Raw genomic sequence first — 17,844 nt, 5'->3', positions numbered from 1 at the left:
TATAAAAAATGAATGGTGCATGTTTATGCTGTAAGTATTGAACAGGGATGGTACATGTGTATGCTGCATGTGTTGAACAGGGGTAGTACATATGTGTGCTGTATTAATGGAACAGGGATGGTACATATGTATGTTGCATGTATAGAACAAGGATAGTACACATGTATGCTGCAGGTATAGAACAAAAATAGTACATGTGTATACTGTGTTTATAGAATGTGTATGCATGCAACAGGGATTGCACATGTGTATGCTGGATATATAGAACTGCAATGGCACATGTGTATGCTGTATCTATAGAACAAATATGGTGCATTTGAATGCTTTATGAATAAAAAAATGAGGGTACTTGTGTATGCCTTATGTATAGAACATGGATGGTACATTTGTATGCTTTATGTATTGAACACTGATGGCGCATGTGTATTCTTTATGTATAGAAGAGGGATGGTACATTTATATGATGCATGTATAGAGCAAGGATGATACATGTGTATGCTGCATGTATAGAACAGGAATGGTACATGTGTATGCTGCATTTATGGAGAAAGGATGGTACATATGTATGTTGCAAGTATAGAGCAAGTATGGTACACGTTTATGGTGTATGTAAATAACACATATTGTACATGTGTATGCTGTAGGTATAGAGCAAGGATAGTAGTTGTGTATGGTGTATGTATGGAATGGGGATAGTAAATCTATATGCTGTATGTATAGAGCTGGTATGGTACATGTGTTTGCTGTATGTATAAAAAAGTATGGTAAAACTGTATGTTTTATATATATATATATATATATATATATATATATATATATATATATATATACACAGAACAGGAATGGCAAATGTTTATGCTCTATTTATGGAACAGGAATGGTAAATGTATATACTGTATTAATGAAACAGGGATGGTACATATCTATGTACATGTGTATGCTGTATATATGGAATACGTTTGGTACATCTGTATGCTGTAAATATAGAACACGGATTGTACATGTTTATGCTGTATGTATAGAACAGGGATGGTAAATGTGCACGCTGCATGTATAGAACAAGCACAGTACATGTGCATGCTGCATGTATAGAATAAGCACAGTACATGTGCATGCTGCATATATAGAACAGGGGTGGTGCATGTGTATGCTGTATGTACAGAACAGGAGGGCACATGTGCATGCATTATGTAGAGAAGAGGGATGATACATGTGTATGCTGTATGTATAGAACAGGGATAGTATGTATGTATGCTGCATGTAAATACCACAGATGGTACATGTGTATGCTGTATGTATTGAGCAGGGATGGTACATGTGTATGCTCTACGCATTGAACAGGGAAGGTACATGCATATGCTGTACTAATTTAATAGGAATGGTGCATGTGTATTCTGTATGTATGAAACAGGGATGATACAGCTGTATGCTGTATATATACATAGAACAGGAGTGATACATGTTTATGTTCTATGTATAAAACAGGGATGATACATGTGTATGCAGTAAATGTAGAACAGGGATTGTGCCTGCGTATGCTGTATGTTTTGAGAGGGATGGCACATGTGTATGCTGTATGTATGAAACAGGGATAGTACATGTGCATGTTGCATGTACAGAACAGGGATGGTACTGGTATATGCTTCATGTATAGAACAGGGAATGGTAGATCTGTATGCTATATGTATAGAGAAGGGATGGTAGATGTGTATTCATATAGAACAGGGATGGCACATGCGTATTCTATATGTATAGGACATGGCTGGTACATGTGTATGCTGCATGTATAGATCAAGGATGGTACATGTGAATGTTGCATTTATAGAACAAGGATGGTACATCTGTGTGCTGTATGTATTGAACGGAGATGGTACATATGTATGCTATATGTACAGAACAGGGATAGTACATGTGTATGTTGCAGGTATAGAACAGGGATGGTACATGTGTATACTGTATGTATAGAATGTGTATGCATAGAATATGGATGGCACATGTGTGTGGTGTATGCATAGAACAGGGATGGCACATGTTTATGCTCTATATATGGAACAGGGATAGCACATGTGTATGCTGTATATATAGAACAGGGATGACACATGTGTATGCTCTATATATAGAACAGGGAAGGCACATGTGTATGCTGTATATATAGAATAGGTATGGCACATGTATGTATATGATGTATGTGTAGAACAAGGATGGTGCATTTCAATGTTTTATGAATAGATAAGGGATGGTACTTGTGTATACTTTATATATAGAACAGGGATTACACTTGTGTATGCTTTATGTATAGAATAGGGATGGTATATGTGTATGCTTTATGTAAAAACAAAAGGCTCATGTAGTTTCTTCAATACAAGTTTTTTTATTTATCAGACTTGAAATCTTTTGTGTATCATTTCATCATTAGTCTATAATACAGTTTGTGCTTGGATTTTCTGCGTGTTTAAACTGGAATACATTATCTTGAAGGGTTTGTGCTACTACAGATACTAAAGTCTTTGCAGTGTGTACCATCACAAAAGCTGAACTGAGCTACATTTTCTCTTCACCTGATGTCACCTGAGGTACTATGTGAGCCTTTTGCTTTTTCTTAGTTTTGATTTGGCTGCATGGACACACACTTGTTTTGTATTCCTAGTGTATGTGTTATGTGAAGAACAAAAATGATACGTGTGTGCTGTATATATAGAACAAAGATGGCACATGTGTATGTTGCAGGTATAGAACAGGGATGGTACATGTTTATGCTGTATATATATATATATATATATATATATATATATATATATATATATATAGAACAGGGATGGTTCATGTATATGCTGTATGTAAAGAACAAGGATGGTGCATTTGAATGCTTTATGAATAGATAAGAGATGCTACTTGTGTATGCTTTATGTATAGAACTGGAATGGTACATGTATATGTTGCATGTATAGAACAGGGGGGGTACATGTATATGCTGCATTAATGGAACAGGGTTGATACATGTGTATGCTGTATGTATGGAATAGGAATAGGTTCATAGGTAGGTACTAGACTATCTGCCCGAAGGCATTTATAAGCCTAGCCAGAATGTGTTGGCTTTCACTGCTCCCTTAGATTAGTTCCCTGAGCCTCTGTCCAGCAGAGCCACTGAAGTGATCCCTGGGGTAAACTTTCTGTTTCCCATCCACTCGTCAAGTTTTCTCTTGAAGAGTGTTAGTGAGAAGCTCTGCCTAATGTAGATTGGAATCTTGTTCCAAAGCATGGGAAGTCTCTGGGACAGGAATCTATCCCTCCAGCACGTCCTATTTATTGTTGTGGTGAGGTTTAGATCCCTAGAGCGTGTGGCTCGAGGGGATATGGTTTTCTTTAGTGGTGTATGCCCATCAATTCTGGGTTGGACATGGCTTGCATGTCAGGCAGAGATCACCTCTGAGTAGGCGGTATGCAACCGAGTACAGCTGGAGTTTCTTCAGTCGAGCTGCATAGGGCATTTGTTTGAGGCCAGTGATCCTCTTGGTGAGGTACTTCTGTGGTCTTTTCAGCTGTTGCAGGGATGATGTATGTGTATGCTGGAGTCTATATTAGTTCGCCAAAAGTTTTTTTTCAGTAAACATCTTTCCGTCGACCCCTATTCAGCAAAGTTCACTTCTGCGATTCATGGAACTCAACTACACAGCTTTGCCCTGTTCCCCACTCTAGTGCAATCTCAGACTTGGCATATATAGTTAGGGGGTTGTGGGGGGCACAGCTCCCTACTTGGGTGGGATTGATTTCGTTAGTTATGGGTTCCATTGTGCTGTGGGGCAACTGTTTCCTTGCCCTTGGCAAAATCTGTGAATTGTGGAAGTGAATTTCCCTGAATAGGGGTTGATGGAATGGTGTTCGGTGAAAAAAGACTTCTGGTGAAGTAATATAGACCCATTTCCTGTATATATAAAACATAGAATGGTAGATGTGTGTGCTGTATGTATAGAGAAGGGGTGGTAGATGTGTATTCTGTAAGTATAGAATAGGATGGTATATGTGTATGTATTATATATAGAAGAGGGATGGTACATTTGTATGCAGTATGTATAGAATAGGGATGGTACATGTGTACGCTGCATGTATAGAACAAGGATGGTACATGTGTACGCTGCAGGTATATAACAGGGATGTGTGTGTGCTGTATGTACACAACAGGGATGGTACATCTGTGTCCTCTATTAAAAGAACAAGGATAATACATGTGTATGTTGTATGTATTGAACAGGGATGATACATGTGTATCCTGTATGTATAGAACAGAGATGGTATATGTGTACACTGTATGTATAGAATTTATATGCACAGAACAGAGATCGCACATCTGTATGCTGTATATATAGAACAAGGATGGAACATGTGTGTGTATGCTGTACGTATCAAAAAAGTATGGTGCATTTGAAACTTTATGAACAGATAAGGGACGGTACTTGTGTATGCTTTATGTATAGAAAAGGAATGGTATATGTGTTTGCCATTTGTAGGACAGGGATGGTAAATGCGTATGCAGCATGTATAGAACAGGGATGGTGCATCTGTATACTGTATGTATAGAATGGGGTGGTACATGTGTATGCTGTGTGAATAGAATAGGGATGATGCATATGTATACTGTATTTACAGAACAGGGATGGTACACATGTATGCTGTATGTATGAAATAGGAAGGGTAATATGTATGATATATATATAGAACAGGGATGGTACATGTTTATGCTGTATGTATAGAACATGGATGGTACTTGTGTATACAGTAAGTATAGAAAAGAGATGGCATATGTATGCTGTATGTATAGGTTCATAGGTTCATAGGTTCATACTAGGCTATCTGCCCTAGGGCATTTATAAGCCTAGCCAGAATGTGTTTGGCTTTTGCCACCCATTTTAAATTTATTTTGCTATGCCCTTTTTGAGGTTGGTATACTGTGCCTCTGTCTAACAGTGACACAGAAGTGATACCCGGGGTAAACCTATGATCTCCCATCCACTCATCAAGATTCCTCTTGAAGAGAGTCAATGAGGGACTCTGCCTAACCTGGACTGGGATTTTATTCCAGAGTGAAGGGAGCCTCTGGGTTATGAATCTGTCCCTCCAGCATGTCCTATTTATTTCAATGCTGAGGTTCAAGTCTCTTGAGCGCGTAGCTCGATGGGATTTGGATTTTCTGAGGTGCAGCATGTCCATTAATTCCGGGTTGGACATGGCTTTATACATCAGGCACAGATTGCCTCTGAACAGGCGGTATGCCACTGAGTAGAGCTGGAGTTTCTTTAACCGGGCAGCATATGGCATCTGTTTGAGCCCTTTGATCCTCTTGGTGAGGTACTTTTGGGGTCTTTCCAGTTGCTGCAGGTGTCTGGTAAGGTACATCCCAAAGGGCATTGTACTCAATTATGGGCCTGATGAGGGATGAGTAAAGAGGCACGATGACCTCCCCTGATCTAGATGTGAATCCCTTCATGATTAGGTGGGCTATATAAAATGTTTTTCTAACCACTTTGGCCACGTGGTTGTCAAATGAGAGATTGCTATCAACTTGGGTCCCCAGGTCCCTAATTACTTCTTCTGTACTTAATGGATTACCACCTATGTGGTAATTTGTGGGCACTTTGTTTTTGCCAAAGGGGATGACTATACACTTTTTGGCATTTAGCTTGAGGCCATGGCTCTGGCACCAGTTGTCTGTTTCTATGAGGCCCTTTTGGAGGATGCTTGTGTCGGCTGGAGAGTCGATTATGGCGCCCATTTTGCAGTCATCTGTGAACTTGGTCAGCCACAGTCCTTCCATGTTGGCCTGTACCTCCAAGAAATATATACCGAACAAGAGAGGTCCCAGGACTGAGCCTTGTGGGACACCACTTGTAACTGGTTTGGAGTCAGACATGGCTCTAGCAATTCTAACCATATGCGTTCTGTCCTTAAGCCAGTTTGCAATCCATCTAGTGGCATAGGGGTTTATATTTAATCTGGTGAGCTTATCTATAATGCCAGAGTGGGGTATTGTATCGAAGGCTTTTGCGAGGTCCAGGTAGGCTGTGTGGACCACCTTCCCCTCGTCAATGGCCTTGGTGACTGTTTCAAAGAAATCAACCAGGTTTAAGAGGCAGGATCTGCCCTTAACAAAGCTGAACTGGGTAGGATCCAGTGTCTGTAGGTCCCCAATATCTTTATTTATGAGGTGATCCTTTCCATAGCTTTGCAGACCAAGCTAGTCAGGCTTATGGGGCGATAGTTTCCAGGATCCGTTGAGGCACCACCTTTATGGAGAGGGACCACTGTTGCTGTACGCCACTCTTTGGGCACATATCCTGTAGTAAGGCTGAGACTGAATAGTAGTTTTATGTTTGGGTTTAGCTCTTCTTGGAGTTCATGTAGGACGCAGCCCGGGACACCGTCTGGTCCCATTGATGCTGTGTTTTTTGCTTTGGAGAGGGCAGCTCTTACCTGAGCATCTGAGATGTCAGGGGGGCAGCACTCTGCTGGGATAGATATTTGCCCTTTTGGTGGGGAGGAGAAGTTTGTGCTGAACCTGTCAGCTAGGATGTTGGCAATGTCTGTGGGTTCAGTGTATTTTTTGTCATTTTGGACTAATTCTGAGCATATCTGGGAATTACCACCCAGGTTCCTAACATAACTAAAGAAAGCCTTGTGATTATCCTTAGTGTCCTGTACAATTTTTCTCTCGAAGCTGGCCTTAGACAATTTTATGAGTGCCCGTAGTTTTTTGCTAATACTGATCAGTGATGTCTTCCCTTTTTGGGATTTTGCTCTATCATTTAGTAGCTTCCTCCTTCTATTGTATAGTTTGTTTATGGCTGGGGTCCACCAGACAGGACGTCTGCCTTTGGAGGATTGGGTCTTGGTTTTATTTGGGATCGCATGATCCATGCATTCCTGAAGGTGTTCATAGAATGCGTTTATAAAGGATTCTGCGGTCTGGGCCGTATTTTCCACAGGCCCGGGGGCTTTGAAGGATTCCACCTCGGTTTTGAGGAGTGTGAAATTTGCTTTAGAGAAGTTTTTCACTGTGGTTTTCTGGGAAGGGGGTGGGGTCAGGATGTGAATATCCAGTGAGATTAGTTTATGGTCTGATCTTACCAGTGAGGGATACACTTCTGGTCTGGAGCATAGAGTCCCCATGTTGGTGATGATCAGGTCCAGTATGTTTTCCCCTCTTATGGGAGTGGTAACAAGCTGTTACATAGCATTTGAGTTTATAAATTCTAGGAACCTTTGGGCTAGGGTGTTGGAGCTAGAGTAATGCTCCCAGTCTATTTTTGGGTAGTTGAAGTCGCCCAATATAATGGTGTTTGGAGAGACCTTCATATTTTCCAGTGTTCTCAGGAAGGCCAAGTGGGGTTCCTGGGTTTGGGAGGGTGGTCTGTAGTAGGCTATAAACTGGAAGGCAGTTTTACCCACTGTTAGTTGCACATGGATAGTCTCTGATGCTTCGTGCTTTGCCACCAACCTGGAGGTGTGGGTATCTTTGATGAATATTGATACTCCCCCTCCTTTTGTGGTTCGGTCCAAGTTTTGGGGCTGAAAAGCATGGTATGAATTATAACCTGGTAGTGCTGGGGTGCTCTCGGGAGCCCTGAACCAGGTTTCTGTTACTGCACAGATAGCGATGTTCTCCATGCTAAGGAGAGTTTCGAGTGCGTGCATCTTGAGGTTTAGAATTCTGGTGTTGAGTAGCATTACTCTTAGTTTCTTATCCCTTGTGATACCTATGGAGGTGGGTTTGTCTTTTGAGCCTTGCCTAAAAAGGGCACTATGGGGGTAGCAAGAGCCTTTGCCAATATCCGAAAGCCCAGGGGTGACAGGTGCAAGCCGTCCCTAGCGAAGCATCGTGGCTTGTCGAGCATATCATCCCAAGCTGACAGGCATTGGATCCCCTTTGAATGACACCAGTACTTAAGCCAATTGTTGAAATTGATCATCTTGTCTTCATATTGTGGCGTCATTCTTGGTGTGGGTAAAATGCTACTCAAGGTCAGGGTCATACCGGCCTGGGCTATATGCTCAGAGAGCTCCTTTATGTCTCTTTTCATGTAGTCCAGGGAGGTATGTCTCAGGTCATTCACACCAGCATGGACAATGACTGAGTCATATTTGGTCATGGTCATATTGGAATCATGGTGTTTTGAAATACTTGGCATGATTTTGAGCCTGACATTGGAGCAGACCGCTCAAGAATCTTACGAGACAGTTATTAAAAATATATAAAAATGTTTTTATGTAGAAAACCCTTCTTGATTTCTCACAGAATGTATATGTGCGCCAAATGTTTGCTCTTCTTCAGGTCTTTTTCTTAATCCAGTTATTGTCTTCTGGCTTCTTGAGAAATCCAGAGAGTTTTTCACAGCTTTTTCTATGTGTGAGGGGAAGTGGAGAGGAGTCAAGAGTAAAGCTGTCCTCCTTGTAATTATGAGGTATTTAGGGGGTCCGCTGTTATAAACATTATTATACAGCTGCACGGATTCTTTATTTTATTTTTCTTTGATGGATTCCTTTCAAGCCCACTTGAAGACATTGAGGGATCCTGTCTCACACTGGTTTGAATACCTTCATTGTCAGAGAAGTTTCCTTCAGATGATGCTGTTTTGAAGGACCTTGGTCTTTTAGAATGATGGACATTGAATAGTGGACATAGAAACTGACTATGATTATGTTATTGAGGCAATGTCACCATGACAATAGGTGAGGTTTTCAAATAGCTGCAAAACATTTACAACTCCAGTACATGGAGCAGATATTTATGTCTGATATGGAATTCTGTTGATTAAGACCAGGATAGAGTGTTGTTTAGCATTTCAACGAAAGAGCTACTAAGATGCCTTCAACTGAGACAGCTCCTTATAATTCTTAATTGGGTGCTCCTTTTAGTGAAGAAAAGACTACAGAGGTTCAGTTCTTGGTAGGAGTGAGGACAGATGAAACATTAACAAAACTTTTGATATGTCGCGTATATACACCCTTGGTGGAAGCTGACATGTCTGTTTGATATGGTATCAAGATGGAATGAAGAAATATTCAGGGTGGTCCCTTTTGATAGAAAACAACAGAGGAGGTTATATGCAGGAACACCAGCTAAGAACTGAACAAGAGAATCAAATGCATGTTTTACCAAAATATATCAAATAGAGGTTTCACATGTTCTGTCAATTACTGGAAGTGTCATTGTAAGTACTGTGTGTGTGTGTGTGTGTGTGTGTGTGTGTGTGTGTGTGTGTGTGTGTGTGTGTGTGTGTGTGTGTGTGTGTGTGTGTGTTTATGTGTGTGTGTGTCTGTGTGTGTGTGTGTGTGTGTGTGTGTGTGTGTGTGTGTGTGTGTGTGTGTGTGTGTGTGTGTGTGTGTGTGTGTGTGTGTGTGTGTGTGTGTGTGTATGTGTGTGTGTGTGTGTGTGTGTGTGTGTATGTGTATTTATATATAAATAAGATTAAATCAATCCACTCTAGTACACACAGTCTCATAAATGCTTACTATCCTACTGACCTGTGAGGATCTTAAGTAACCAGCCTTGCATTCCCATGTTAATTTTTAGCTCTTATATTTTGCAATATGAATATCAACGGATGGGCCCAACAAATATATTTTGCGGTAACAACATATTTCCCTTATCCATAAAGGCCAGTGGTACTAACAGTGGGATAAATTTGTGGTTACCCGTCTATGCATCCAAATTACATTTGAACAGAACAAGAGCATTACCCTGGTGCATGTGGAAAGGAAGATGGTTCCATAGGACTGCTGCATCTCTCTGCTGTACGTGGAGTGTAAGATGGTTCCATAGGACTGGTGTATCACTCTGCTGTATGTGCAGTGGAAGATGGTTCCACAGGACTAGTGCATCTTTCTGCTGTATGTGGAGTGGAAGATGATTCCATAGGACTGGTGTATCACTGCTGTATGTGGAGTGGAAGATGGTCCCATAGGACTGGTGCATCACTCTGCTGCATGTGGAGTGGAAGATGGTTCCATAGGACTGGTGCACCACTCTTCTGTATGTAAAGTGTAAGATGGTTCCATAGTACTGGTGTATCTCTCTGCTGTATGTGGAGTAGAAGATGGTTCCACAGGATGGGTGCATCTCTCTGCTGTAAATGGAGTGGAAGATGGTTCCATAGGACTGGTGCATCACTCTGCTGCATGTGGAGTGGAAGATGGTTCTACAGGACTGGTGCATCTTTCTGCTGTACGTGGAGTAGAAGATGGTTCCATAGGACTGCTGCATCTCTCTGCTGTACGTGGAGTGTAAGATGGTTCCATAGGACTGGTGTATCACTCTGCTGTATGTGCAGTGGAAGATGGTTCCACAGGACTGGTGCATCACTCTGCTGCATGTGGAGTGGAAGATGGTTCCACTGGACTGGTGCATCTCTCTGCTGTACATGGAGTGGAAGATGGTTCCATAGGACTGGTGCATCACTCTGCTGCATGTGGAGTGGAAGATGGTTCCATAGGACTGGTGCACCACTCAGCTGTATGTGGAGTGGAAGATGGTTCCATAGTACTGGTGTATCTCTCTGCTGTATGTGTAGTAGAAGATGGTTCCACAGGATGAGTGCTTCTCTCTGCTGCACATGGAGTGGAAAATGGTTCCACAGGACTGGTGCATCTCTCTGCTGTACGTGGAGTGTAAGATGGTTCCATAGTACTGGTGTATCTCTCTGCTGTATGTGGAGTAGAAGATGGTTCCATAGGACTGCTGCAGCTCTCTGCTGTACGTGGAGTGTAAGATGGTTCCATAGTACTGGTGTATCTCTCTGCTGTATGTGGAGTAGAAGATGGTTCCACAGGATGGGTGCATCTCTCTGCTGTACATGGAGTGGCAGATGGTTCCACTGGATTGGTGCATCTCTCTGCTGTACGTGGAGTGGAAGATGGTTCCATAGGACTGGTGCATCACTTTGCTGCATGTGGAGTGGAAGATGATTCCATAGGACTGGTGCATCATTCTGCTGTATGTGGAGTGGAAGATGGTTCCATAGGACTGGTGCATCATTCTGCTGTACATGGAGTGGAAGATGGTCCCATAGGACTGGTGCATCTCTCTGCTGTATGTGGAGCAGAAGATGATTCCATAGGACTGGTGCATCATTCTGCTGTACATGGAGTGGAAGATAGTTCTACAGGACTGGTGTATCACTCTGCTGTACATGGAGTGGAAGATGATTCCATAGGACTGGTGCATCTCTCTGCTGTATGTGGAGCAGAAGATGATTCCATAGGACTGGTGCATCATTCTGCTGTATGTGGAGTGGAAGATGGTTCCATAGGACTGGTGTATCACTCTGCTGTACATCGAGTGGAAGATGATTCCATAGGACTGGTGCATCATTCTGCTGTATGTGGAGTGGAAGATGGTTCCATAGGACTGGTGCATCATTCTGCTGTATGTGGAGTGGAAGATGGTTCCATAGGACTGGTGCATCACTCTGCTGCATGTGGAGTGGAAGATGATTCCATAGGACTCGTGCATCATTCTGCTGTATGTGGAGTGGAAGATGATTCCATAGGACTCGTGCATCATTCTGCTGTACATGGAGTGGAAGATGGTTCCATAGGACTGGTGCATCTCTCTGCTGTACATGGAGTGGAAGATGGTTCCACAGGACGGGTGCATCACTCTGCTGCATGTGGAGTGGAAGATGGTTCCACAGGACTGGTGTATCACTTTGCTGCATGTGGAGCAGAAGATGATTCCATAGGACTGGTGCATCATTCTGCTGTATATGGAGTGGAAGATAGTTCTACAGGACTGGTGTATCACTGCTGTATGTGGAGTAGAAGATGGTTCCTTAGGACTGCTGCTTCTCTCTGTTCTACGTGGAGTGGAAGATGGTTCCATAGGACTGGTGCATCTCTCTGCTGTATGTGGAGTGGAAGATGGTTCCATAGGACTGGTGTACCACTGCTGTACGTGGAGTAGAAGATGGTTCCTTAGGACTGGTGCATCACTCTAATGTATGTGGAGTGGAAGATAGTTCTATAGGACTGGTGCATCATTCTGCTGTACATGGAGTTGAAGATAGTTCCATTGGACTGGTGCATCATTCTGCTGTACATGGAGTGGAAGATGGTTCCATAGGACTAGTATTCACTGTGATACAAACATCCCTTCAGCATGTTGTATTCATTTTGCAAAAAAAAAAGAAAAATATTTAGTTCCTTTAAATGGATATTTATGACATCATTGGAGTATGTAATATGTGTAATATGTTTGACAGAATAGGATCTGTTGAGACTCTATATGTGAAGCAGAGGTTTCCTCTCAATAGTCTGTATGATACTGGAAAGAGAGAGAGGGTTTTGACATGGTCTGTATATTTTTTTATGATTTAAGCCTGTAATATTTTTAGTGAGAAAGTGTTATGGTCATTAGCTAGCTGTGACTAGTGTTTGGACAGGTATATACCAAAAGAGGCATTACACTCAATAATCGGCCTAATGAGTCCTGAGTACAGTGGAACAATAATGTTCCTGGATCTGGATGTCATATTCTTGGATGTAAGCTGTGACATGAAAAAGGACATCAGGATTGTGTTTATATTACGCTGTCAAAAATTCAAACTGTCAACAGCGTAATAATCGACACGAAAATGCCAAAACCTCCGAACATCGAACACACACAAAAAAAAAAAAAAAACCCAAACACAACGCAAATTGCTCTATGCAGGGGGGAAAGTCCCCCTGCACCCCCTACACCACCCTTATGGAGATTTCCATTTACACACGCAATGACTTTTGCTTTCGACATTTTGGTGCCGACAATATCAGCTTCGATATTGTTGGCCTTCGACAGGGTGAAGTAGATCCACAGGATCAATATTCAGATGAGTATTGCCAATGTGATGGTAACAGGGGGAGTCATGTTTGATGACGGATATGATTATACATTTCTTGGAATTAAGTTTTAATCTATGGTTTTGACTCCAACTATATATTTTTTTTGGATAAGCCCACTTGTAGAATTCTTGGTGTCTTCTGGGGAGTTTATGATGACACCAACTTTATGGTCACCTGCAAACTGAGTTTTGACCTCCAAGGAGTAAATACTAAAGAGGCGTGGTCCAAGGACTGAGCTCTTGAGCTACACTTCTAGTCACAGGTCCACTAGAGGAGGTACAGCTGCCCATCCTTACTTCCTGGATTCTATTTGTGAGCCAGTTTATTATCTAAGCTACATATAAGTTAAAATTTAGCTGGGAAAGATTACCTATGATGCTTGAAAGTAGGAGTGTGTGAAATGCCTCTGAATTCCATATTAATGCAGTATATTGCCCTTATCCATTGCCTCAGTGAACCTTTCAAAGAAATCAGCCAGGTTAAGTATGCAGGACCTGTCCCTGACAAGTATGAACTGGGAGCTACCTCCCTCCACCAAGGATGGTTACAACAGCTACTCACTCCAAAGCTCCCCAGTGCGGCCCTTTCAGCACTCAGGCTGCTAATCAAACTTGGGTAATCTTGTTTGTAGTAAAAGCCTTATCCCTCTACATAACAGAGGTGGGTCTCCTAATATGAGTTTTATGAAGAGATAAGACAGTAAAATATGCAAAGTATTTTTATAAGTTAATATAATTTTATCAAGTATAATCTAACTTCAAAGACAAAATACATTCATTCCATTAAGAAATAACTATCTTAATATTTTCAATTATATGATCATAATTAATCTAATATTGTAAAGATTGTGTACTAATGTAGTTCCCAGATAGTTCAGTTGTTTACATTTACTGTTATAATTAAAATAGTATCTACAATTAGAAATTTCCGCAGAATCTTTCAATGTGGCACATAATTGTTCTGCAGAAATATATTATTATTTAATTTTAGGATAATATCATCAGCAAAAATGAAAATGTTTGCATTAAATCTACCATTTATAGTGAAGCCTTTGCTGCTATTCTTTATATATATTTTGCCACAGGTTTCACAGCTAATGCAAATAAACGTGATGATAAAGGAAGCCTTTGTTACTTCTTTTTCTGATATCAGCTGCTTGAGATAAGTAGGCCCTTATGTTTTCCATAAGCTTTTATATCTATTTTTATAATTTTATTAGCTTTACATAGGATTCTGGGAAAACAAAACTCTCTAATACATTAAATAGTGCCAAATTAATTTAACAAAAACAACCTCTGCAACGTAAAGAGTAACATTTGCTAATTCATTCTTGTTATAGTCAGTACAGTTTGTCAGTGCTGAAATTCTTTTGCTATCTATTGCGTCTGTCTATTAATTTTAAGGCCAGACTGGATTTCATCTATCAACAATGATATAAATATTTGATTTCATCCATAAACTAGACATAAACAATTTGTGGTCTGCATTTACCAATATTAAGGTTCTGTTAGAAGAGCAAGTTTTGCGATGTTGTTAAAAGTATAATTCTGTGAAGAAGGAACTTTATTTTTTAATTGAACATCAGTAAGTACTTTGTAATTGTTATTAACATTTTATGGAAGTAATTTGTATATCTCTAGAATTATCTCATCTCTCCCATGGGATTTATGATTATTTTTTATATTTTCTTGTTTATTTCTATGATATTTGTGTTTCATTAAAATGACAATGTGTTCCTTGGAGAGTTTATTCGTATTTTATTTTATAAAAAATTCCACTAACTTGCTCATCTGGTAGCCTGTTATCATTATTTATTTGTTCATGGTAAGACTAAAACATTAAAAATATCGTCAGTATCAGATAACTACTGTGTTATTTAATGGGTAATGAAAGGACAGTCCTGTTTAACTGATATATTCTTTTACATATTTGGATCTGTTAGCAGCTAATCCATGTAGTCCCTCTAGAATTAAGGAGTAAGAAGAAAACTCATTTTTCTAAGGCTTTTCATGCTTTATGATTTAAGATTTGCTGAGGTTTTTTTTTTTTGGGGGGGGCAATCACTGTATCCAGGTATATAGATTTACCTCTGTGCATTTGTTTTGGGAAGATTAATTTTTTCTTGAATTTTAAGTAGCTTGCTATCCCATTCTTTTAATTTATGTCTATAACATGACAATATCTGCCATACATATATGATTTTAATGTATCCCACAAAATATTTGCATTGATATAATTGTTCTCACTGAAAAGTAAAACATTTCCAAGTCTTATTAAATTATTCTTTAAGTTCTTTCAGTTTTGAAATACATGAAGAACTTATACAAGTAATTGCTAATTTCATGTAATTAATGCTTAATGTGAACATGAGAGGATTATGATCTGTAAATGGGCAAGAAATAACTTTGAAACACAGTTTTATATTTTGCCTGAATCTCAGAATCCCATACATATTATATAATGCCAATAACCTGCTTTGATATTCTAGGACCTCCATAGAAAATACACGATTGCTAACATTATATGAATGAGTTATTCTATGTGTAGTTACATTCCATATTATTATTAACATTGCTATGCATAGCTGTGCTTGAGCATGTTCTGATGAAGTCTTGAGTTGCTGGGACAAAAGCGCCCAGCAACTGGTTATGAATAAAGCACCACTGAACTCTTGGTCATTTTGTATTGTGCAGCAACTGTGCACTGATATTTTCTAGTTTCCTGGTATTGCCTGCGATGATGTGGACCTCCATTTGTTGTTTACTATTTTTTTTCCAGTCACAGAGTTAACACACCAGTTTGGGTTCTTAAATATTATATCCCTCTCTGAATAACACCAAAAACTAAGCCAATTGTTAAAGTCGATTATTTTTTGCTGATATTGCGGCATCATCCTAGGATAAGGTAGAATGTTGCTCATTGCTAGGTTTATACCAGTCTAGGGTACATAGTCTGAGAGTTCCATCATGTCTGTCTTCATATAATCCAGAGAATTATGTCTAGGTTCATTTAGACCCACATGAACAATTGTAGAGTTGTACTGGTACTTGTGGTTCAATAACCTGAGTGCATGTTTGATCTGGCAGATCCTGGCCCCTGATATGCAGCTGTTTGTGACCCTCTCTTTGCTCAGCTTAGTGAGTGGAACATCTGTTTGTCTTTCTCATGATGAAATCTCCTATGACTAGAACATTTGTATGTGTGGAGGTTTGCCTTGCTGGCTTATTAGTATGAAAGAGTGCAAGAACCTCAGTAAACAATTCAGACAAATTTACAGCAGTACTTTGGAACAAGAAAAAGTGCAGTTCAGCTTTATGTATAGTGGTGTATGTTGCTTCAGTAGAATGTTTGTGAGGTTGCTGAGGATTCCCGTTGTTCTAGCTGTGTTAAGCTTTGTCTAAATTGACTTTGAGGTTTGGTATATTACTTTAAAAAAAATCCTGTGGTCTGTAGTGTGAGTGGTATGTAGGGTGTAGTGCTGTGTGTTTCTGACAACCTATTTGGTAATTGTAGTGGCTGCATGTGAGAGACATGCCTCCAGTGACAATGTATAATTTCATCTGTCACACAGTATCTGATTGTTTAAGAATTAGGCAGTTGTTAGTAAATATGACATGATTGCTACATTGTCTTAGGATGCCCATTTCCACTATGCTGGGTGGCATACTTCTCAACTGTACCAAATTCCTTGGTATTTCCCAATTTTGGGCTCAAAATAATAGGATGCTATGAATTCCCGACTGGCCCCTTTAACTCCCGATTTCAGCATGCAGACAAGGCCACCGAAACCATAGGGCGAGGTGGGGGGGTGAGCACCCTCCCACTTTTAAGAGGCTACCTCTCTGTTTATTTGCATTTTAGTATATATTTAATATTTTGGTGTGCTCATGGCTTCATTCAGTCCCATTTTACTAAACACGAGAACACTGTACATCCAACTAGCAGACTATTTGTTTTTTCTTTTTTTTTCTCTAGTACAGTACCTGCAGTAGGTGGCAGCACAAACATGTAAATCAATTAATTGTAGCACAGGTATGCATTTAAAAGTTAAATGTGCAGTGTGACTACTTGTATTACTGTCAGGCTCTACATTAGTAATACCAGTTATGTATCTTGCAAAAAAGTCGGCATTATATCATAAGATGTCATCCGGGTGTATGGACTGGTTTTTTTTTTTTTTTTTTTTGGCATGAGAAAGTAGACTGAAACAGCTGACCCACCATGATGTTCTAGTGTTATATGCATCTGAGTTGCTCTTAGCTGTGTAGTCTACCATCTAGTCCCACAAACATTACATTTCTATTGGTAGAATATGATGAATTAAGGGCTCTGATCTAATAAAATAACTCATTTAATAGCTAACAACTGTGTGTGCTCTCATAACAGTAATCAGAACTGCAGGTTGCTTATGCCACAAGAGGGTACTTTGGTTGTTTACTCCTCAATTGATTCAGGAAAGCCAAGGAAAAAAAAAGGCATAATCTCAGCGATCCTTCTGCTTCTGAACGGTTTTCAGAGTACCGCATGGCAATTTCAATGGTAGCTAAGATGACGTTTTACTTTATTTGAAAAAAAAAAAAGACAGACAGGTTGTAAATGTAGTATTTCAATGTTTAGCTGCCTATCCTGACTAGTTTGTTTTGCCTTTATGATCCACTGCTGGTTGTAATGCTTAACATTTTTGTTGTAACCCGGGCTGAGCCAGCAACTGCGATAAGTGCTCTACCCCCAGTAACCAAAATGTAAATAAAATAAAGTAAGTAAATTAAAAACATATGTTTATTTTGCGGATGGCTGTCATACTTTAATGAGTGCGAAGAAAAGTCAACAGTGTCTGGATAGTTGAGAGGTATGGCCAACACAGTTACGGGAATAACACTGCATGAGATTACTCCATGGTACTTATGAGACAATGCACATTTTCCAAATTCTACATATATATTTGATCCCTTAATTACTGCAAATCAGTCCAAA

The sequence above is a fragment of the Protopterus annectens genome, chromosome 7.part0 (assembly GCF_019279795.1).
Source record: "Protopterus annectens isolate FY-2018-M chromosome 7.part0, PAN1.0, whole genome shotgun sequence".
Lineage (NCBI taxonomy): Eukaryota > Metazoa > Chordata > Ceratodontiformes > Protopteridae > Protopterus > Protopterus annectens.
The sequence above is the reverse complement of the archived record's forward strand: the minus strand, read 5'-3'. Positions refer to the sequence as shown.